General features: G+C 46.7%; 1 protein-coding gene across 16 annotated transcripts in view; it reads right to left on the reverse strand.

Annotated features, from left to right (window-relative positions):
• IMPDH1 (inosine monophosphate dehydrogenase 1) overlaps window positions 1-22,855 on the reverse strand; it is a 378,440-nt gene that overhangs the window by 156,676 nt on the left and 198,909 nt on the right. The window contains exon 1 of one of the 16 annotated variants that reach the window (XR_013607691.1): window positions 13,039-13,235. The exons of the other annotated variants lie outside the window; for them this stretch is intronic. The gene's annotated coding sequence lies outside the window, so the exon portion shown is untranslated. Of the gene's footprint in view, window positions 1-13,038; window positions 13,236-22,855 lie in introns of those variants that run through there. 16 annotated transcript variants of the gene reach the window in all.

Consider the following 22,855-nt stretch of genomic DNA (forward strand, 5'->3'; position numbering starts at 1 on the left):
TATAAATACGTTTTCTAAAGAAGAATGGGCTGCATGAAATATAGCTGCAAAAGCGATGCAGACAAGAATAAGCCTATTTTGGTAGAAGATCTGCTTAAATACAATGGTTTGCCCTGAGCTGTGTGCACTGTGGCTGTAAACACGACTAGACCGCTCAATATCCTCTGAAGTTCGCCCTTCAACGTCCGAGTGTTTACATGCCAACCCACATCCGCTCCCCCACGGATGTGTAAAACAAGGCAACAATGCTCAGGTTAGAAGCATTGTAGGTCACTCTGCGCCGCTCTAACTAGTCCATAATTTAAACCCGCAGGGTGCTATGTCATTTTCACACTACCATGCTGAGCACTTCAGTAGCGCAGCTGGTGAGGGCATTTGTATTGAGTTCTAAGAAAAAATAATTAGGAATGTAAATGAGAAACGCGTACTCCGACCCCCAAACCACATATACATTTTGTGTAAATGAGCTATGCACATAGGTCAATACAAAGTCTAGACTGTCTTTAAGTACAACCTCAAACGACAAGCACTGTCATCCTCTATATCTACGGCACTTGTATAGTGAAAAAGCACATGCAGCTGGGTTGAGGAGCATAAGTGGAACATGGAAGGTGTGAGGAATGGGTAATTCTTTTAAGTTTCTTTGCTGTTGAGGTATCACTTTCTTGCAGCAAATTTTATCTTGGTTTGTTAATTTATGGTTCGGGGAATTTCCTGGAGGTTTAACGATGTAGTAATTAGTGTTTATATTACATTAAAATGCGAGAGAAAAAAATGTTTAAAGTTTCTTCTTACGACTACAGTACTTAAGTCTTAAGTCAGGGCTGAAATACTTCACAGCAAGGCTTCATTCAGGGTGGCACACGTCTCCTTTATTTGATAAATGTCATAAATAAGAATGGATACGAGTTTGTGACAGTGTGCAAAGAAGAAAAACAAATCTAGAACTTATATATTTTATTGAGCAGATCCAAGTAAAAACGTTGTTGAAGGTGCAGGGCTTTAAAAAAAATAAATGGGCGAAATGGGTTACATAACAGATCCAGAATCGAAATGAGGTAAACGAACATGGAGATATATTTGTAAAGCCATCTGGCTTTCAGGGACAAAGTACCCCTTGCACTACGGGAGGCAAGCGCCACTACACAGCAAATGTTTGCTGTAGCTGCCCTACCTACAACCAGGGCCGGTTCTAGGATTTGCGAGGCCCTGGGCTAAAATGGAATGTGCGAGGCCCCTCTAATGTAGAAGGACCTTAATTGCGAGGCGACACCTCACCAGTGCGTGACCCCATGCTGGTGGGCTGAGTGCGAGGCCCTGGGCAGCTGCCCATGCCTAGCGCCGGCCCTGCCTCCAACGATGTATTACTGGATTAGAGGAAGCTACCCATATTGAGGATTGTGACAAAGAAGACACTGACAAATCACAGAAAATAATAAACAAGTATAGTTTTCAAAATGAAAAGGTACAAATATGGGAATAAAACACATACAGCCTTTTGGCAAGTTCTTCATCGATTTTACTAGGTTAGGATTCCATTGCAAAGTTGTGTTCCATCTTAGGCATTTAGAATTTTGTCTTCCTGCCTGTACTTTGTTGCGATTTGTTGTTTAGAATTAATGCATAAATGGCACAGTTGGGAACATAACACGAAACATATAAACCCCTTATTCTATTTATTTGTGCTCTCTACCTATTGCAGTTTGTGGTGGAAACCAGTGTAAAACCCATGGGTGATCCAGGAAGGCTACAGATTTCTGAAAAGTAAACAAAATTCAGAACTCAGGCAGAGATCATATGTTTAGATCCCTGAAGGATTTCTATAAGAAACTAGAAAAATTAAAAATTCAAAACACAGTATGTGGGACAACATTTTTATCTGCAACTTCTTGGCTCAATGTACAAAAGCATTATATCACTACATCTCTGCTAGAACCATCTGGTTTTGGGGCTGGATAGTACATGTAGGTTCTGCAAGAACCCAAGGTACCCGGAGCCAACAACTGAGCTGTACCGTACAATAGTTTTTATTTGTGGACATGGTATAGATCAATTCATATGGTGAAATATGTAGAGTATCAAACCAAGGTCAAGAAAAGTCCTTGAGAAGAGACTCCCATTGACCTCGGTTTGATCCATTCCTGTCACAACACAGGCCCAGCCACACAATTGGCACAGCATTTTTATTGACACAAGTGAGATTGCACGCGCATTCACGGCCAGGATTCTCCTCCCCTAATTATTCATGGCCGGCCGCAGGCCGGCCGTACTTTCAGTTTCCCGCTTCTCCTCCCCTAATCATTCATTCCCGGCCGCTCACAGCACATCAAAGGGCTTCGCCCAGCGTGCGCTCTGCATTCTCTCTTCTATCAACAATATTCCCTCCCGTGCTTCCCCACGTACAGCTATTAACTGCATCAGTTTCCTTAGCAGCATTCGTGACCTTCCATCCTGCCTGCTGCAGTCACTGTTCTTTCCCTTCATTTGTCGCCTGTCAGAGTATTTCTAACTCTCCCTTCTTTTCTTCCTACATCTAAAGCCGATTTCTTTTCTGTCCCTTCTCATCCAGTCCAGCTGGGTCTGCCCTCTACCACTTTCTATTTTCTCGGTGATTCTGCGCTTCTCTCGCTCATTCACTTTCTGTTTCTCCATCGCCTCCCACGACCTCTCTCTGGTTGTCCTCGCTACCTCTCGCACTCCCACGTTTTTTCTTGAGTTTATCCCTCTCTCTCGCGCCTCATCTTTCTTTTCCCACTCTTTCTTCATTTCCCTCCCTCTCTTGCCTCCTGACTTTCCTTCTCCATGCTCTTTCCTTCGCAACCCTACTCTTGTTACTTTTCCCTTCTACCCTTCTCTAGCTGTCTCCTTTCTTGCCTCGCATTCTCTTTCTCTATATTTTCTTTTTCTCCTGCTCCCTTCTCTCACCCTGCATATCCTCAATGTATATATGTCATCCATCAATGTATATATGTCGTCCACTCTCTCCTACACCCCACTCCCTACAAGACGTACGCATTTAGTATATAAAAGTATGCAGATGCATTTGCATAAATATTCCCGATTGTGCGCGTTTGCAATATGTGCGAGATGAGCAAGACATTGGAAACAGAAACATCAAGGCATTGTATTTCCAGTGATTGCTTGCAATACGCCATTTTATTTTCAATAGAATAAAGGAGGATCATGGTAATTTTTACAAATTGCACCACAGTTCCAATTTACATGTGTATGCGGATTGCTCCAACCCCCCCTGCCCCCTCACTTCCTGGCCGCAGCAGCGCGCAGTGCCGCACTGCAGTAAAGTTGTAAATACCTTCCGCAGCTGTCTGCCAGCCTGCAGTGAAATACTGTCTTTGTTCGACATTTCTCTTCTCAGGCCGATCGTAAAACTTTCCAGCCCCAACGCCTCACTTTAAAACACACCCCGTTTAACAAAACAAAGCTGCAACCAGGCCTTTTGGCTGAAATGATTTCTACTACCACAGTTATTGTACTAAAACTATTTCCAGTTTAGGTCACTTAAAGATTCTGGCCCCGTGCTTTTTTTGTTTTGAACAAACTCGTATTTTCTTTGCCTCCAAGAATAAACAATATAAACTTTGAAGTGGCATTTTGTTTCAAGTGTTTTTGGAATATTACACTGCAGCAGCGGCGTCTGGGTGGAATCGAGGCAGTATCTGCCCCTAGAAAAGGTCATGCCCAGTGCTTGGCGCTGATTTACGCTGCTAACTGCTTTCGTTGCAAAAGCAGCCCCGATACTTTGCAATGGAGCCGGCCTGCTTGTTCAGAAAGCGCCCGGTGACTTTGAAAATGGAGGCAGCCGCAGTGCGGCAAAGAGGCTCTGGTTAACAAGCACTGGCGTTGCCAATAGGTCTCATCAATCACCCTCCCACAGTCTTCCCCAGCGCTGCCCCGCCCCCTGCTTCACAGCCAGGCCATCTGTTCCCTGCCAGACCTCTCACACCTCCGTCACAGCATGCCTGTGTACTTCAAAGGCTTATCACTTCACACGGCCGGCCGCAGGCCGTGCAACCAGAGCACTTCAGTTGGTGCGCAGCCCCCCTCCCAGCACAGCCTTGTTACTCTCGGCAGCCGTGAGTCCCTAAACACTTTTTATATTTAATTAGCAGCAGCAGCATTTCTCCTGCGCCAGGCCACATCAAAGGCTCTGTGTCACTTTCACCCACACAGCAACACTTACAGACACGCAACGCCACTCACACCCACGCAACGCCACTCACCCAAGCAACACCACTCACACAACACAACTCACCCACGCAACGCCACTCCCACACGCAACGCCACTCACACACGCAACGCCACTCACACACGCAACGCAACTCACTCAAAGCCACTCACACACACGCAGTGCCACTTTCACCCACACTGTGCAGTGCGCAATAGGTCTCGCAGTAGGAAAGTTGGAGCTATTGGTTTTGTAAATGACAAAGCCCTTTATGTTTTTAAAATGAAAACAAAAATAAAAGGCATTGTTATTTGCAATTGTAATTGCTCCAACTTTCCTACTGCGAGACCTATTGGCAACGCCAGTGCTTGTTTAAGCTTTGCATTACTACAGCGCTATTCTTCCCCATTCACTGTATGTATACTCCTCCCCCCCTCCCCCCTTGTTCTTCCTGCTCCACTCTCTGGTACCAATAGAACTTGCTATTATAGAGTGGAAATGTGTTTACTGCTGTGTGAAGTTGAAGACTCTTTGGGTTCATTGGGATTATTCCACATGTATATCTGAGCACCTTTCGATTTCTACTTTTTAATGTTCTCTGTAGAATAAGTTCATTTCAGTTCTTTCTAAACCTGGTTTAGATGTTAAATGTTATTGTGTCAATACAGTTACAGATAGGACTTCTTTGCAGAGATGCTGTTTACGAGATTCTGATGTTGTAAGAATGTGGGGTATCCCTTTGTTTAAACGCATTGCTGGTTTTCATGTGGCTTAAATCCCAACTGCTGGAGAAGGCAACTTCAGCATACACTGGTCAGGAGTGATTCAGGGGCTCATTTACAATCTGAAATTATCTACTGCCTTTCATATTTTGAGTGCCCCATGTTTTTGCATTTTAAACAAGGCTAATTTATACTGTGTGCCCTTTTTCCATGTTATGTTCTTTATTCTGTTTATTGTAAATTGTTGCTCCCTTAATCTGTTATAATAATTTTTGTTACCTTTTTAAAAAGTGGCATTTTTTTTTCTAAAAAGTTAACTATTTTCTTATTATTTTTAATGCAGCACTCCTCTCATGGAGACGGTCGACCAGAAGGTTCTTCTCGATCTGGGCGCTCTGGATTCCGAGGCAGAACACCAGTTGCTTCTTGTGCAGATGAGCAACCTCATATTGGAAATTACAAACTTCTTAAAACAATTGGCAAAGGAAATTTTGCGAAAGTAAAACTGGCCAGACACATTCTGACGGGTAGAGAGGTAACACATTTGACATTTGCATGTTTTCAGGAGAATGACCAGCATACTTAGGACTGTAGAGCCAGGGCGACGATTGGCTGATGAACTAGTGTGTAGTGTCATAAGAATACATTATTCATGATTCGAAACCCGACACATTTGGTCCTCTGTTGCTCTGTTCCTTTGCTTTTGCAGTTTGAGATTCTGAATTAGATCAGTAGGCGATCAGAAGCTATTGGTGCATCTGAAAGTCTTTCTGTGACTGAGGGAAGTAGTCATGCACATTCCTCCTGCTTAACTTTCACCATGCTTCATAGAGCCTCACATTCCATGACCTTTTTTTTCTTTATGCTAGCTGAAGTTAAGAGACCTTTGTAATTTCAATTAGGACCATTTTGGTGCTTGAGACTTCATTGTTTTTTTTTTCTGGATTGTAAAAGTAGTTTAGTCTTTTGTTTGTCAGGGTGGTCTTTTGCACAATCTCGGAGAGTTTGCTTATGTAATGACTTTAATTGCGAGAAATTCATACTTAATATGGTAATACAAACATTTTATGGAAATAAAACTTCCCCTTTTTCTGCAAACTGAAGACTTTAGTTTGGTTTCTAAGGAGATTCCTCTTTTTTCTTGAATGCTGGTGACTGCCAGTATGTAAGCGGCACTTGTTCTGCCAATTGGATAGAGTCTTCAAAGGCTAATATAGGTTTGATTGCAGAAGTTTAACTCCAATACTGAGACTTTATTGCACCCAGCAGTCACTGGGTGTGTGGTAAACCTTAGTGAGATCAGGTTTCTGTCTCAGACCCAGTATTTGGAGGCCTTTGTAGTGGGGGACCACTAGTAGATCTCATATAAAAAGCATGGCACTTATGCATTTTTTTTCTCCTCGCTGTTCTAAGGATGTGCTGTGCTCTTATAAGTGGTGTCCCACAGATGCATGCCTCATGTCTGCCTCTACCCGTGGCCAAGTGTTTTAGCCTTCTCTGCATCTCCAAGCTCTAATTGCTCCTAGCCTAGCTTCTGCATCCTCCTAAAACTAGTATCTCAAAGGGTTGCACGATATAGCCCAGCACAAGAGAAAGCAAACAATGCCTCTGCAGATTGTTATACGTTCATTGGAGTAGGTTCTCTTCTTAAATCTTGAAACTAAGCCTTCTTTAGGGTAACATGCCAATAAATCAGAGCACTTGTATGCTTAGCTCCTCTGCTACTGTTCCCATCTAAGGTCCTGGAAAATGTTACTGTGTAGGTGATGTTTGTTGGAGCTAGTGGATAAATCTGTTATACATCAACATCCCACCTCTCAAACCTGAATTCGAGTTTTAAAGTGCCTTAATTTGAATTATGCATAAGTAGGCTAGAGTTGGAGAGTCGGTGTTCTCAGTTTGTTGGCGAAGTCTGCCTTACCATGAACTAAGTCAAAGGGTAGGGATAAGTATGTATTCTACTCTTTTGAAAGTATATTCAGCTGTATAGCACAAATAAATGGCAACCGTCTTGACCTGTGAATATTCCTTCTTGTTCGCTGGATACTGCGCCATTGTCTGAACTAAATACTGCACCATTTTCAGAACTAATTGTAAAAGTATTATTAATTTTTAAAATAATTTATTCGGCATCCAAGGAGACTAATCCCATGCAGTTCCTCTCATCACATCACTGTGCAGTGCTCGTTTCCTTGACCCTTAGATTCGTAGTATCAAGCCCTGATGTGAATTTAATCTGAATTGAGAACAAATCAGGGTTGGCCTCAAACCAATTTCTGTATTGTTTAAACATATATTGTGTGTTCATAGTTTATGCCTGAACATTACATTCTTGAACATAAGTTGCAGTACCTTTGATTCAGTGAACGTCAGTCAATGTGAGAATGAACTGTAGTGTTTTGTACTTCTAATTGTGTTCATTTTGAATATTCTTTGTCCTTTAGGTTGCAATAAAAATAATTGACAAAACACAGTTGAACCCAACCAGTTTGCAAAAGGTAAGGTTAAAAAAATATATATACTTTCTCCATTGGCAGTCGATTAATTACTTATAGTTATAAATGCATGTGACCAACACTTGGACAACTGAATGCGTATGAAAAAAAAAAGTTTAAGGCCTAATTTTGCAATCTGAATTTTCTTATTAGTGGTTTCTGTTTTAAAAAAATATTTATATACATCAATTAACTCTTTTGGTATAGTATTGTAGGGACCGAAGCCCTTTTATGGCTTGGAAATCAGCAGTTTGTACCCAACTTTGTTTCCATGCTGATATAGACAAACTCTTAGTCCACTATAGCTCCTCCATAATGATTGGCCCACTGTAGAACATTTTTGATTCCTTCAGTTTTTAGGTCGAGCCTGGGCAATGCATGCGCTGCTCTGCGAGGCATGTTGCATTGAGGTAGGAACTTGAAGCTCTGCCCACTCGCCGTCCACATTTTTCATTGGCTTGTCATTGTCCACTGTAAACTGTGGCTGTTCATTGGTCAAAAGGCTTAGTAGTCCCATCTTTGTACCGCCTTATTTTGTAACCTCCCCTGGCGACACCTCTGCTACTTGTGTTGTTGCTCGGTAGGCTCTATTTACAGCCTCTGAGCGCTGTTTTCTCAAATAGCGTTGCACGCTTTCTCCTAACGCTTAAAAAAGTTAGAAGAGTTGGCATTGTAAATGACAATGCCTTTTATTTATCCGTTTTAAAAACACAGAAATAAAATGCATTGTCATTTACAATGCCAATAGCTCAAACTTTCATAAATGCGAGACCTATTGTATTGCGAATGCTTGTTTTAAAATGTATGGGGTTTATTTACGTTTCCCTAGGTGGCGGCCGAGCCAGGCTCCAGTTAACACAGCTCCCCTAGTGCCAAATCAGGTTAGTTTGACAGGAAAGGTTGATGTTTCCACAATACGTTTTGGGGCTTTTCCTGTTGTGGACACTAATAGTTTGATTTGATTTATACATTTGTATAGCGCATGAATGCCCGCGGGCGTCTTGGCGCTGCTGCAAGCAGGAACCAGAAGGCTACAGATGAGTCATGGAGTGTGCTCTAGTTGTTAAGCCACGTTTTTAAAAAATTTCTGAAGGATAGTAAGTTAGGACCGTTTTTAATATCTATTGGGAGCGAATTCCATGCTTTGACCCTTCCTACAATGAAACTCCTTCCTCCCCAGTGTGCTCTGTTAAATCTGCAGCAGTTTATTGTGCGAAGACCTTAAGTTTCTGGGTGGTGCGTACCAGATGAGGTGATTCTTCAAATAGCGTGGACCAGATCCATCCAATGCCTTGTAAGCAAGACATAGGGATTTGAACTTGACCCTTTTACTGACTGGGAGCCAGTGCAGTGTTATTAAACCATCGGTGACTGACTGAAATGTTGGGATGTCTAGCAGCAGACAAGCTGCAGCGTTTTGAAGCCGCTGTAGCTTTTGAAGGTACTGTGATTTGACTATGGAAATGCTCTGTATGTGAATATCCAATCTGGAAAGGGCTAGTGCTGTCATCAGTATCTTTTGCCGGACTATGGGTATTAAAGGTCGAATATTTATTATCTTTGGGATAAAGAAAATTGCGGAAGTGAGACTGCTGATCTTTTCCTTAAAGGTCAGCTTATCGTCAAAGATGATGCCTAGGTTTTTCACCTTCTTCCCTGGTGCTGGTGACCAGAAGGAGGTGTCTCCGCCCAGGAGGAGAACCTCTGTTTTTTCGCCATTAAGTTTTAAACAATTAGAACTTATCCACTGATTTACCTGAGACAGACATTTGTTAAATCTATCTGTGGTATCTTCCAGATTGCTGGAGACTGAGACCACAAGCTGAATATCATCAGCATAAGAGACAACTGAGAAGCCTAAATCCCTAATGATTTTAGCCAAGGGAGAGGCAGACAAAAAAAAGTGTAGGGCTCAGGGATGAGCCCAGCAGTACCCCACACGGTAGTCTGAATTGGTCAGACGAGAAGGCATCCATCTCTATCGATTGAACCCAATTGGAGAGAAATGACTTCAGCGCTGTACCTAGGATGCTTGTTTCCAGGCCAGGGAGGACCTGGCCTGGCAGTTCGGGCTGGACTGTTCCCATTGGGCGCAGGGTCAAGACTGATTTGCATATGGGTGGGTCCAAACTGGAATGGCATGGTGAGCCAAGAAACTATAGATTTAGGCCCAGATCTCTGTACTAGGGTGAATGTATGACATTGTTCTGCATTCTGTCCATCACTTGTTTTTACACCATCACCCAGAGCCTGGTCCAGTACTTTCCCGAGGATCCCCATCCCCAGGACACCGCAGTTCCCTGCCCATCCTCTCCCGGGCAGAGAACACAATTTTCCTCCAGCCCAACAGGAGCAGAAAGAGGGAAAAAAAGTCTCTCCCGGGAGGGAGCAAAGTAATGGAGTTGTCTCCAGTCATCACTCAGTATGGCACTGACCATGGAGCCCGCAGGGGCAATGGAGGCATTCCCCTCCACCCTGCCGGCCCTCAAAGAAGGAGATATTGTGGGTGCCGGGGTGTGCAGCATGGTACCCATCAGTAAAGTAAAGGGCTGGTTCCCACCAGGGGAGCTGGCAAGGACCATGGGGGCTTTGGGGTCCACCTCGTCCCCCTTACCTCAAACGGTTGTATTGTGGGTGCCCAGGGAAGCACCAGAGCAACCACTGTTAAAAAAACATAATGCCGCCTCCTACCAGCACCCACGATGGGTGGCAGCTGGGGATCCAGCAGGGGCCTTGGGGCTCCACACGCAACCCTCAACTTTAATAAAAATAGCTGTTGGTGCCCTGGGTGGGCACCCAAATAGATATAAAGAAGAAAGTGGATAATTAATAAGAGGCAAGAGCGGTTCGTTTATTATTCACTATTCCAGAGAATTAGTGTCCCCAAAATGCCCTGTAAGGGCCCTTTACTTCTATGTTTGTGGATCATGGTGGTGCAGGGGCACAATCAACTATGTTTTTAATTAGAGGATAGGCGAGCCAACAACTTAACAGGGAGTCGGGGTCTGGTCCAGATCTTAGACGGTGCACAAGCCGAGCCCTGCGCAGATTTGCCATGTACATCATACCGCAAATATCACTTAAAATATGATAAAGTCTTAAAAATTCAAAAGGGTATTTCTTTAACATGTGGAAGCTTTGACATGAACATAAATACTTGGGCATGTGGTTCGATAACACACTAAACTGGAGGGACCATTGAGATTCACTTAAAGCAAAGGCTCTCTCTTCAGAATGGGGCCTAAAGCAGGTCAAGCAGAAATATGGAGGCCCGTCTCTGCGACCAATTAAATCAGCCTTTAATGCAATGGTCCGTCCACAATTCCAGTATGGAGTGGAGATTCTATCTTTAGGTGGTAAATTGGATTGGAATCTGGAAGAGGGTAAATGTGAGAAGCAGCTCCTTGCTATCCCGGCATCAACTATGATCCAGGCTACGAGAGTAGAATGTCAACTTACGGCCTGGAATTATCAGGGATTGCAAGCAACAGTCATTATTTGGCAGAGTGAGTAGACAAGAGACCCCCCCCCCCCCCAAATATCACACCTTTGTAAACGAGAAATAGAGGAAAGTGAACTAAACTGGGCATCCAAAGCTAGACATACGCTAGGTAAGATTTGTGCTAAACTATTTCTAGAACCAGATCAATAGAAACTAGGGCAGCAGATCCCCAAACAGGAGGTACAGGCCATCATAGCCAAAAAGGCTCGAACATAAGAACTATTTTATCTAGAGTGCAAATCGTCCACTCAGTTGTGGCAATGATCATATGTTCCCCTCCATTGAGGCCTTGCCTAGTCCTAAGATTAGAAATGAGATATTGAAATTCAAGAGTTGACTTGAACCCATGTAATGTAGATGGGAAGATAAAAACTGCGATGAGAAATGAACTGGGTGTTTGCACATGTGGGCTAAATGTAAAATGTAGTGGCCCACACATCTTGTTTGACTGTTTGTGGTTCCTAGAAGTACCAAAGAAGTTTTAAATCTCCCTTATATTATGTATTAAATTATTAATAGGGATCAAGCTCTTAATCTGTTGGTAAATATGAGATTTTTAAATATTATATATGCAATAGGAAGATTTTTTTAACTGCAATACAGGAGTCTATGACAGAACTTAATATAATTTACAATGTGTGAGGGGATAGGAATGAGATTATCCGTAGTTGTCGAGGACGCCTTGGAGTTCCTGTATATTTTAGATATGCGATTCTTCCCAGAATTGGTAATGAATCGAAGGCAGTTTGTTATAGAGTGGCACTACATCCATTGTAAGCTTCTTTAGAGTGTTAGTATGGTTTTATAGTCGCACTTTTTGAATTATTCGTACTTATAACGGTATGTTTTTATTGAGGTACTTTTTATGGTTATATTTGCCAAATAAAGTAGAATGATGAGGGGGGCGTGGCCTGGTAAGCTGGCCGAATAGATGCAAACTTCTGCGCTCCCGCTGGCGACAGGGCAAACCAGCAGAATCCGGTGGTGAATATTCCACACCAAACCCACAAAAACAGGTCCTGATCAAGGGGTGTCAGTCGGTCGAATTAAGACCAGGGAATCAACTATACCCGACAACAACAAAAAAAACACATTGCGGCTCCGGTGAGACGGCGCCATCTTGGGCACAGCGACCACAGCCGTACCGCCAGTGGAGGAGAGAGTGAGCTCTGGAGGCGTGAATGGAGAATTGAGCACCGCCCTGACTGGGCACCACTGGCCTCGATCGTGCACAGAAACGGGGGAATCGAAAGGAGTCCAGGTCTGACGGGACTCTAGAAACAGGTCGAGGGTTGAACCCACTTCGATCAAATCAGGAAAAGTGACGGCTGATGCGGAAACGACAGGGAGGTGACGAGGAAGCCAGAGGTGAGCGGCGCTAGGGGAATAAATGCCGGGTGTCATGTGAAGGCCCGAAACTGCAGGCAGGCAGGTGCGGACGACTCAGCCTGTGGCCCGCCTCGACCTGATTGCACGCAACGGATAAGCACCGAAGTGGAGGATTGGTAGGCTCTACTGAAGGGGGAAACAAGGTCCTATTAAACCCAGACGGCCCACCTGCGATACAGCACAACCACACTGAAAACACCAGGTATGGTTAGATTGGCCGGTACCTGAATAGCGCAGGAAGACAAGCTGCGCGAGGGCCCACCGCAACTACGATTTAGAGCTTGCTGACCTGGGGAACTCGAGCTTGCTAACCTGGTTACCAGTGACATGGTGAGCCAATGAGAGTGGAGCACTGCTAATGAGCACAGCACACAGCATAAAGAGAGAGCTATTAGTGACCTATGAAGCCCAAGAGAGAGTGACCAAGAAAATTGGTGGCGGACAGAAAAAATATACTGGACCAATATCAGAGAAGTGGAGACCTAGTGAATAAAACTAACAGGCTTGAGGGACAGGAAATCCCCAGGTGGAACACAGTGGTTGCTTGGCACGCTGATAGAAGGGAGATCCCAACCCAGTGTGGGACTGTACAAGAACCGCAAACACATGTAAGCCTCCCATTATCGTGGTAAAATATAAAGGTAACTGAGTGCAAGCAAACAAGATATCAAATTATGTGCAACCCCCCAGAAACCAGGCTGCCAGGCAGTGAATGCAGGAGAACAAGGTGAGGAGGATACAAACCAGAACCTTCTTTGGCAGATATCATGCTGGCGATCCAATCAACCAGGAGCACCATGGTAAATCGGATAGATGCGCTGGTCATCGATGTCATTTTGCTGAAATGTGACCTACGCAAAGTAAAGGACAGGGTCACCACGAATGAACAAAAGAGAGTACTCCAGATGGAGGTCTGGTCCTTGCGGGACACGGTCTGGGACCTACAAAAAAACAAGCATTTACAATGCAATTAGTCTCGCATTTACGAGAGCTTGAGCTATTGGCGTTGTAAATGACAATGCCTTTTATTTTTGTATTGTTTTTAACACAGATAAATAAAAGGCATTGTCATTTACAATGCCAATGACTTAAACGCTTTCAAATGCGAGACCTATTGCATTACAACTGCATTCGGCGCTCGTGCTATAAACATTTATTTAAGGCGTTAGGAGAAAGGTCGTCCTGAAAGCAGCAGCAGGCAGGACAAAACTATGAGAAAATAATGCTTGGAGGCTGTAATTAAAGCCTACAAAATAACAAACGAAACAGGGGGTGTTTCCATGGGAGGTTACAAAATGAGACAAGGCGGTAATATGGAGTGACTACTAAGCCTTTTGACGAATGGACAGCCGCAGTTTACAGTGGACAATGACAAGCCAATGAAAAATATGGGTGGGGAGTGGGCGTGGCTTCAAGTCTCTACCTGAATACAACATGCCTCGCAGGGCATGTTGCTGCACAGGGTCAACCTAAAAATGTATGCAAGTTAAAACAATAATTTACAATTCCACTCTTAGTTTTGTATGGAACTTCAATTGGTTAATGTAACCACTGCAGAGGTCTGTGTGTGCCACCAGAGAGCCACAGAACTGAATCCTGGTTGATTCAGTGAGAAAAAGTGACTTGTGTATTTATAGTGGTGTTGATATGCGTGTCACTATTTTGAAACGGTATTACACACAATGCAAGACAGGCTGCAATATGATTTTGTGATTAAGAGAAAACAATTGCCTTCATGCTATATATTTTATCATAGGTAAACAGATAGTATCCGGTGTGAACATTTTTGGTAGGTGGCTGTTAAAACAATGAAGTACAGAACCCAGCTGATAACCCCTTTCTTTACATTACCTCTAAATATGAATAAAATGAATCTTTTCACACCGACTCTTCAAGTGACTCCATCAGTTAATGTTTTTAGAGTGCCAAGCAGCCTCTTCATTGATCAACCAATTACACACATTTACATTGCTTTTAAGAATCAGGCACTCTGGTGATAAGGCCTGACTCTTTAGCTTTATGTCCCTCGGTGGGCTTCACAACACATGAGATATAACTCTCACTTCTTTTTCAGCCAGCAGCACCTCTAGGTCTATATTCACTGTCCAGGTAACAAAAAGTACAAGAACTTGTAAACTTAAAAAAAGCATGGGCAGTCGCCATGGATCCTACTCACTTTGCCCTGTAATTACATGCAGATGTCCTTTCAGGTAAGACAATGGGGTGGCAGGGGTGAGGACAGCCGGGCTGCATTCATATACAAACCCATGAATTTCCAGTACAGTCCCCTGGAAACAAAGTAATGGCCCAGGAGAAAGAGGAAAGGATACAGTCAAAGGGCCTTGAGGTTTTTTAAAGAGTCATGATACTATTAGTGCAGCGGGTGCAGTGGCACTGGGGTCAGGGGTAGCAAGAGTCACTGCACCCCATTTATGGCTGTTTATTACCAAAAAGGGAACTGGGTTTCCACTGTTCTTGCTAGGATTAGGGTCTAGGTCCCATTTAATGTGCAGTGAAGAGGACCCAAGACACAGGGGTGAGATGTGGAGCTTTTGTTTTTAAATACACAAAACGTGCAGACTTCCAGTTTTGGGCCTCAGGGCTACGAGTGATGGCCCAGTAGAGTGGGTACAGGAGACAGGGCAGTAAGTATCACTGGTGCTGAAGGTGCAGTGGCACCAGGACCCCAGTGGTGCGATTGGTCAACTAAACCCCTATTACGGCCATTTTACTATCCTTTCTTGCTTGTATTGCGGCCAAGGGCACCCTTTCCCGTGCCAAAGTTTTGCTTTGGGCCTGAGAGCAAATGACTCAAAGGAGGGGAAAATTGACCCTGAGGAGACACCTTAGCCTGGACTCTAGAGAGTTGCTGAGGAGCAGGTGAAGCAAGAAGGTGGCCCTTTTTTTAGTTTTTATTTAAAAGGCACAGAGAGCCCACTTCGCACGGTAGTAGCCATCATTAGTGAAGCAGGTGCTGCGGCACTTGGGCTCAGGGGTGTGAGCGGCCCACTACATAAAACAGTTATCACTGCCTTACTTTAAAAGGGTGCATGGAGACTCATATTCTTTGCTCACATTAGGGCCAAAAGCACCCTTGCTGCAAAAGGGGAGCAAGATGAGGGGGTTCGTTTACTTTCTTAAAGGGGCAGAGGACGCATTTCAAGATTGGAAAGATGGCAAAGCATGGTGGGCAAAGAGGGAATGAGGTACAGGAGACACCCTACTCCTCAGAGCCGCTGCGGTCATTAGCGCACCAGGTCAAGTTGCATTGGCACCCGGGAGTGTGAGGAGCTCATGTCACCAGTTATGGTGAACAGTGTTTTTTCAGTTTTTTGTTTGATGCATTTAAAATTTCACAATTAACGTGAATTATGATCAATAGAAAAAGTACCCCTGAAATGAACTCATACGCCCCTCTCTCGGTGCTGAGCCCTTCCACTCCCGCTCCGCAAATCCTTGCCATAAAGTTTTGGCAGGGGTACGGACTTCAAAACATTTGGCTTGTGGGAGCAGGGGGTGGATCTCAGCGCAAAGACCTGTGTGTAAAGCAGAGTTTCAAGCACCGCATATTTAAGAACCATGTCCACAACTTCTTGGAAGCCGTGGAGCTACTGGTCGAGAATGAATTAATGTTTATCTTGAGGAGGGACGGGCTACCGAGAGTCCCTTCTAAAAAACAGAAATGTAGGATAGTTTTGGCAACCAAATGACGCGTCTACAGCAGGAGAATGTACTAGAGCAGGCGGTGGATGCGCAGACGTGGAAACAGAGCAATGAGAGAAATGGGCGGCTTGTAGTTTGGGTGACAGAATGCCGACCCTTGATAGCAATGCCTTCACAGTGGATCCCCATTCTACAGGGAGACTTGAAATTCCTCATACATTAGAGGCAAGGGGGCCACTATGTGTTCTGTGCGGGATAGACAGTGAACAGAGGTGATGGCGGGAGGGGGAGCTCGGGGGGGGGGGGGGGTTTAAGTAGGGTGAATTAGCACTTACTTCAACAAGCCACGTCAGGCATCGGAGACCTGCTCCTCCTACCGCTGTCCAGTGGAGACCTCCGCGTCCAACCAGGGGCCCTACTGCCGCCTACGAGCTCCGAGTCGGTGGGACTGCCACTTTTTCCGCCAAGGATTGGAGGGCTGTTGCCGGGACTAACGCCGCCGCCTGGCTCGGTGTTGCTGCCCACTGAGGCAGAGCGCGTTGGGCTCAGCAGGTAAGGGTGCCCACCTTCTCATTTGAGCAGGAAGTGGACCGTGGTTGTGATGGGCTGCAGAAGCAGGCGGCTGCAGTTGGGAGGCGGAGAGCCGGTGCTACTGCATTGCGCTGCCTCATTATAGAAGAAGCCGCACCAGAGAAATAAAAGGCGTGGCAGCATAAGCTCCAAATAAAGTTAAGAGAAATAAATAGGCGCGGTAGCATAAGTTCCAAATAACTTTGCCCTACGCCTCGGGAAGAGCGTGCCGTGCGCCCGCTGGGCAAGCCGTGCACGTGCACATCTCCTGTCCGCACATCTCCGGTCCGCACGCGTGCACATCTCCTATCCCTAAGCGTGCACATCTCCTGTCCCTAAGCGTGCACATCTCCTGTCCCTACGCGTGCACTAACGCCGCCAGCCATACGTGTGCACATCTCCTGTCTTCCACACTCGTGCACATGTCCGATCCCCCTTCGGCCAAGAAACCAACAACAATAGATCTCGCCAAGGCGAGCAGCTCATGAGCTGCTTCGCTAGGCGAGACCTAAAAAGAGTGCCACACTCAATGACCGGGTAGAAGACCAATAGGAGCAGTCCAAAAGAAATAATCCGAGATTCATAGGTTTCCCGGAACGAGTGGCAGGCCCTTCAGCGGAATGGTTTTGTGAGGACTGGATTACTACGGTTCTTGCCCCCAAGAGACTATCAAAGTTCTTCAACATTGAAAGGGTGCACAGAGCGTAGTTACCACCTCCTCGACCTGGGGCTCCACCATGAGCCATTATAGCTTGCTTCTTTAACTACAGAGACAGGGATGTAATATTGCAGGCCACTTGTAATAGAGAAGCCATTATATGAGGGCCACTGCGTCGCAATTTATCCCGACTACACGCAAAGATCAGCAAAGAACATACATGGTAGTCAAGAGAAGGGTTCAAGGAAACTGGGATTAAGTACAGCCTTTAATTCCTGGCCAAATAAAGGATTGAACACAATGGCAAGATTCTATTCTTCTTTTCGGCTCTAGAGGCCTCTGGAAAATTGACCCAGCGTTACAATTAACCCAGCGTTACAGCATTTATTTAAGTCACGGTGAGAGCGATTGGAACAGGAACAATTTCTTATCAGATGGTTAGCATGGTTCCCCTGTGATGCAATTACTCCCATTGTATGTACGGGGAAAAGCAATGTTTTAAAAAAGGAGACAGGTGTTTGCCTATCTAAAGAGATATAGAATATCAATAGCATGTCTGCAGGAAACTCCTTTCTGGGTAGATACATTACCATGCATAAAACGCAGATGGAGGGGGCAGATTTATGCCACGTCCTATTCCGGGTTTGCTCGGGGGCCCCTTATCTGGAGTTCCATTCCAGCACCTCCATCATGTAACCGATCGTGAGGGACGATACGTGATTCTGCATGCCAGGATAGATGGACGTGAAGTATGCCTCATCAATGTATATGCTCCAAACTTTGACTGCCCTGACTGCTTCCCTGCCATGGTAGCTGCGGCAAAACCATATTTGGGTGCGGGAGTGATTATGATGGGAGACATCAACTGCGTTCTAGATAGAACCTTGGACAGGGAACCCCCTCCCCCCGACAAAACACTAAACCGAGACGGACAGGGACACTTCGAGATACTTTAACAGGAACGGAGTTATGGGATATATGGAGGATGAGGAACCCAGCTAAAAGATCCTTTTCCCGTCCTACACTGGCTACTAATGCAGTTAGTCGATTGGGCCAGTGTTTACTATCAAGCGACCTGGCTCCTGATGTAGTGGACATAACCTACTTACCCAGACACCGTTCTGATATCTTCCCGGAGTTGTTCACACTTGGTGCCAGACGCCATAGACCAGCAATACCTACATGGAGGTTGCAGGTTGAGGCACTATTGGATCCACCCTTCTCTAGGTACTTTCGTGGAAAACTGGGGGGGGGGGGACCACATGGGTGACAGAATGGGAGGCAATGAAGGCAGTGGTTAGAGGGGTCTGCAGAAAGACCTTGTACGGGGTTCGACAACAACTTTAGAGAGAGATATAACAAGCATTGGAAATGCAATAGGTCTCGCATTAGGAAAGTTTGAGCTATTGGTCTTATAAATTAATTTTTTATTTATTTATGTGTTTGTGAAAATAGCTAAATTAATAGCTCTGTCATTTACAATGCCAATAGTTATAACTTTCGCAAATGTGACACCTATAGCATTTGTAATGCAACATGTTTTTTATTTACGTGACTTAGATGTATTAACCCCTTCGATGCTCATGGCGGAACGGTTCCGTCATGAGCTACGGTTGAGCTGTGCTCATGACGGAACCGTTCCGTCATGACCACGCCCGTTTTTATTAGGGCCCAGCACCGGAGGGGGAATCGCGGTCGCGCTGAAAAGGTTAATATTACAAATAACAATGGCTTTTATTTTTTTTGTTAAATTGTTAAATAATTTATTAAATTTGTAATAGCCGAGTTTAAAGGAACAACACGAAAAGCCTTATGTGGGTTCTTTCGTCAGTGGGTGCTCTTCAAATAGCGCGCTGAACGCATTTGCTTTTAGGTGACCTGGTTTGATGTTTATGCCCGATGATTTGCAACCCTGTAGTATCCTGCGCACACATTGAATACATTAATAATTGCATGCATATTCAGATGAAAGCAGCTTTCAGGAAATAGCTCTGTGCGCAGGGAGAAGCGGCAAGTGGGGGAGTGGAGTGCGAGATAGAGATATTTAAAGGTACAGGCTTGCCTTGGCAGGTTTAAGTATCCATAGCAGCATGCACCGAGAGAAAGGAAAATGAATCTTAAAGGCACCGCAGGAGAATTGTGAAATGGACAATCTGGTAGCTTGTTTTCTGCGGTCGCGTGAATGTTCATATGAAGCAGTGATTAAAAAATGTAAACACTGGAAAAATGTCCTACTACGGAGCGGGTAAAAAAAAACAAGACGGAGGGACGGCAGAGAAGGGGAGGGGGGGGGGAGGAGAAATGCAACACGAAAATATAGCGGTAGAGATGGAGCCAGTCTGCACCGTCATGCAATTCATTCCCGGTAAAGGATTCAGATCTGCCTGGGAAAAGCATACCTAGTACAATGTGTGTCAGTTTCATAAAGTTTGAAAAGTCAGTTTCCCTATACATAAAATTGACAGAATGCTCAGAGCTAACGATCGCACAACTCTGGACATAAATGGCGCTTACATTCTTAAATGCCCTGCCAAGACTGGAAGCAACAACCACCTCAAGTGCATCATGCTCAACACCCGCTCCATCCACCGCCACGCCGTGGAACTCTGGAACCTCCTCGACACCGCATCCCCAGACGTCGCCTTCCTCACGGAAACCTGGATGAACGCCTCCTCAGCCCAGCCCCCGACATCGCCATAGCCATCCCGGAAGGCTACAAGATCATCAGGAGGGACCGCATCAACCAGACCGGAGGAGGCATCGCCATCGTACACAAGAGCACCATTCGCATCTCGACTGACTCCAGCATCACATTCAGCGCCGCCGAATACCTCCACTTCCAGATCCACACCGACCCCAAGACGACCCTCAGAGGCACCCTCATCTACAGACCCCCGGGACCGCGTTCACAGTTCTGCGATGACATCACGGACTTCATGAGCCCACACGCCCTCCCCTCCACCGATTACATCCTCCTCGGGGACCTCAACTTCCACCTGGAGAACAACAACGACCGCAACACCACCACCCTGCTGGACAACCTCGCCAACCTCGGACTCAAGCAGCTGGTCAACACCCCCACCCACTACGCCGGCCACACGCTCGATCCTATCTTCTCCTCCAGCAAGCACGTCTCCTTCAGTCACTCCACCGTACTCAACTGGACAGACCACAGCTGCGTCCATTTCAGCTTCGCGAAGAACACGGTCCACCACCACCCGAAGCAGGTTCCCCACAGGAACTGGAGCAAGATCACCTCTGACCAGCTCGCCACCTCCCTCAGCCAGAACCCACCCGTCAGAACAACGGACCCTAACACAGCAGCCTGCAACCTCACGCAGTGGCTGACCACAAGTGCTGACGACCTCGCTCCACTGAAGGACCCACTCACCAGACCCAGAAGCAAGAAGGCTCCCTGGTTCACCGACGAACTCACGGACTCCAAGAAGGCCTGCCGCACCCTCGAGAAGACCTGGCTCCTCAACAAGACCACCGACAACATGACCGCCCTCAAACTCGCCACCCGCAGACATCACCAGCTCATCCGCACCACAAAGAAGAAATTTCTGAAGGAACGACAGGACAAGAACGCCCATGACTGCAAGGAGCTCTTCAACATCGTCAAGGAATTCTCCAACCCCAGCACCGGCAACAACGACATCACCCCCTCGCAGGACCTCTGCGACTCCCTCGCCTCGTACTTCCACCGCAAGATCTCCGACATCCACAACAGTTTCAGCGCTCAACCCCCGCACCCACCGGTCGAACCTACGCACCCAGCCACCATCCTCCAGACATGGACCGAGGTGACCCCCGAAGACACGACAAGCATGATGAACACCATCCACTCCGGATCGCCAACCGACCCGTGCCCCCACCACATCTTCAATAAAGCGGCCCCCACCATCGCACCCCATCTCCGAGACATCATCAACACCTCCTTCAACACAGCCACCTTCCCTGAGAGCTGGAAGCACGCCGAGCTCAGCGCACTACTGAAGAAACCAACAGCAGACCCGACCGACCTCAAGAACTTCCGCTCCATCTCGCTCCTTCCCTTCCCGGCCAAAGTCATCGAAAAGGTAGTCAACAAGCAACTGGCCGCCTTCCTCGAGACGAACGGATCCCTCGACCCATCGCAGTCCGGATTCAGAGCCAATCACAGCACCGAGACCGCCCTCATCGCAGCCACTGACGACATCCGAGCCCTGCTCGACAACGGTGAAACAGCGGCACTCATCCTCCTTGACCTCTCCGCGGCATTCGATACAGTTTGCCACCGCACCCTAGTCCAACGACTCAACGACACCGGCATCCAGGGGAAGGCCCTGGACTGGATCACCTCATTCCTCTCCGGGAGAACACAGAGTACACGCCTCCCGCCGTTTCGCTCGGAGGCCACCGAAGTCATCTGCGGCGTCCCGCAAGGATCATCGCTCAGCCCCACTCTCTTCAACATCTACATGAAACCACTAGCTGCCATCGCTCGCAACCTGAACATCATTTCCTACGCCGATGACACCCAGCTGATCCTCTCCCTCACCAAAGACCCAGACACCGCCAAAGCGAACCTTCACGAAGGGATGAAAGACGTCGCCGAATTGATGAACAACAGCCGACTAAAGTTAAACACGGACAAGACAGAAGTCCTCATCCTGGGAACATCCCCCTCCGCATGGGACGACTCCTGGTGGCCCCCAGCCCTAGGCACCGCACCCAAGCCAACAGACCACGCACACAACTTGGGCATCATCCTGGACTCCTCCCTATCGATGACCAGGCAAGTCAACGCCGTCTCCTCATCTTGCTTCCACACACTCCGCATGCTCCACAAGATCTTCCAATGGATTCCCACCGAGACAAGGAAGACGGTCACCTAGGCCCTCATCACCAGCAGACTGGACTATGGGAACACCCTCTACGCCGGAACAACAGCCAAGCTTCAGAAGAGACTCCAGCGCATCCAGAACGCCTCCGCCCGACTCATCCTGGACGTCCCCCGACGCAGCCACATCTCGAGCCACCTGAGAGACCTACACTGGCTCCCTGTCAACAAGAGGATCACGTTCAGACTCCTCACCCACGCACACAAATCCCTCCACGACCTGGGCCCTAGGTACCTAAACGACCGCCTGACCTTCTACACGCCCACCCGCCAGCTGCGATCGGCGAACCTCGCCCTCGCCGTCGTGCCTCGCATCCAGAGAGCCACCGCCGGAGGAAGATCCTGTTCCTACCTAGCGGCGAAGACATGGAACTCCCTGCCCGTCCACCTGCGGCTGACCCAGGACCACCTCCCCTTCAGGAAACAGCTCAAGACCTGGCTGTTCGAGCAGTAGCAGACCCCCCTCCCCACGCGCCTTGAGACCCTTCCGGGTGAGTAGTGCGCGATATAAATACCATGATTGATTGATTAAAATGTGGATGAGCTGATGAGCGTTTAACTTCCTCCTTTACGAAGAGGCCTCATGGGGTGAAGCTACAGTGGCTGCATACCAACAGAGACCTACGGGGGGGGGGGGGGAGGGGGAGAACGAGTTATCCAAGTGAAAGACAAGGGCACTGGGGTGGCGGGATATGGAGGAAGAGAAAGATGGGTTTGAAGTGACGGGAAGATGGTTGGAGTATTTAGAAGGGAGCAAAAGAAGTATGAGGGACAGAGCGAAACAA

The sequence above is a fragment of the Lissotriton helveticus genome, chromosome 1_1, assembly GCF_964261635.1.
Source record: "Lissotriton helveticus chromosome 1_1, aLisHel1.1, whole genome shotgun sequence".
In the NCBI taxonomy this organism is placed as follows: Eukaryota; Metazoa; Chordata; class Amphibia; order Caudata; family Salamandridae; genus Lissotriton; species Lissotriton helveticus.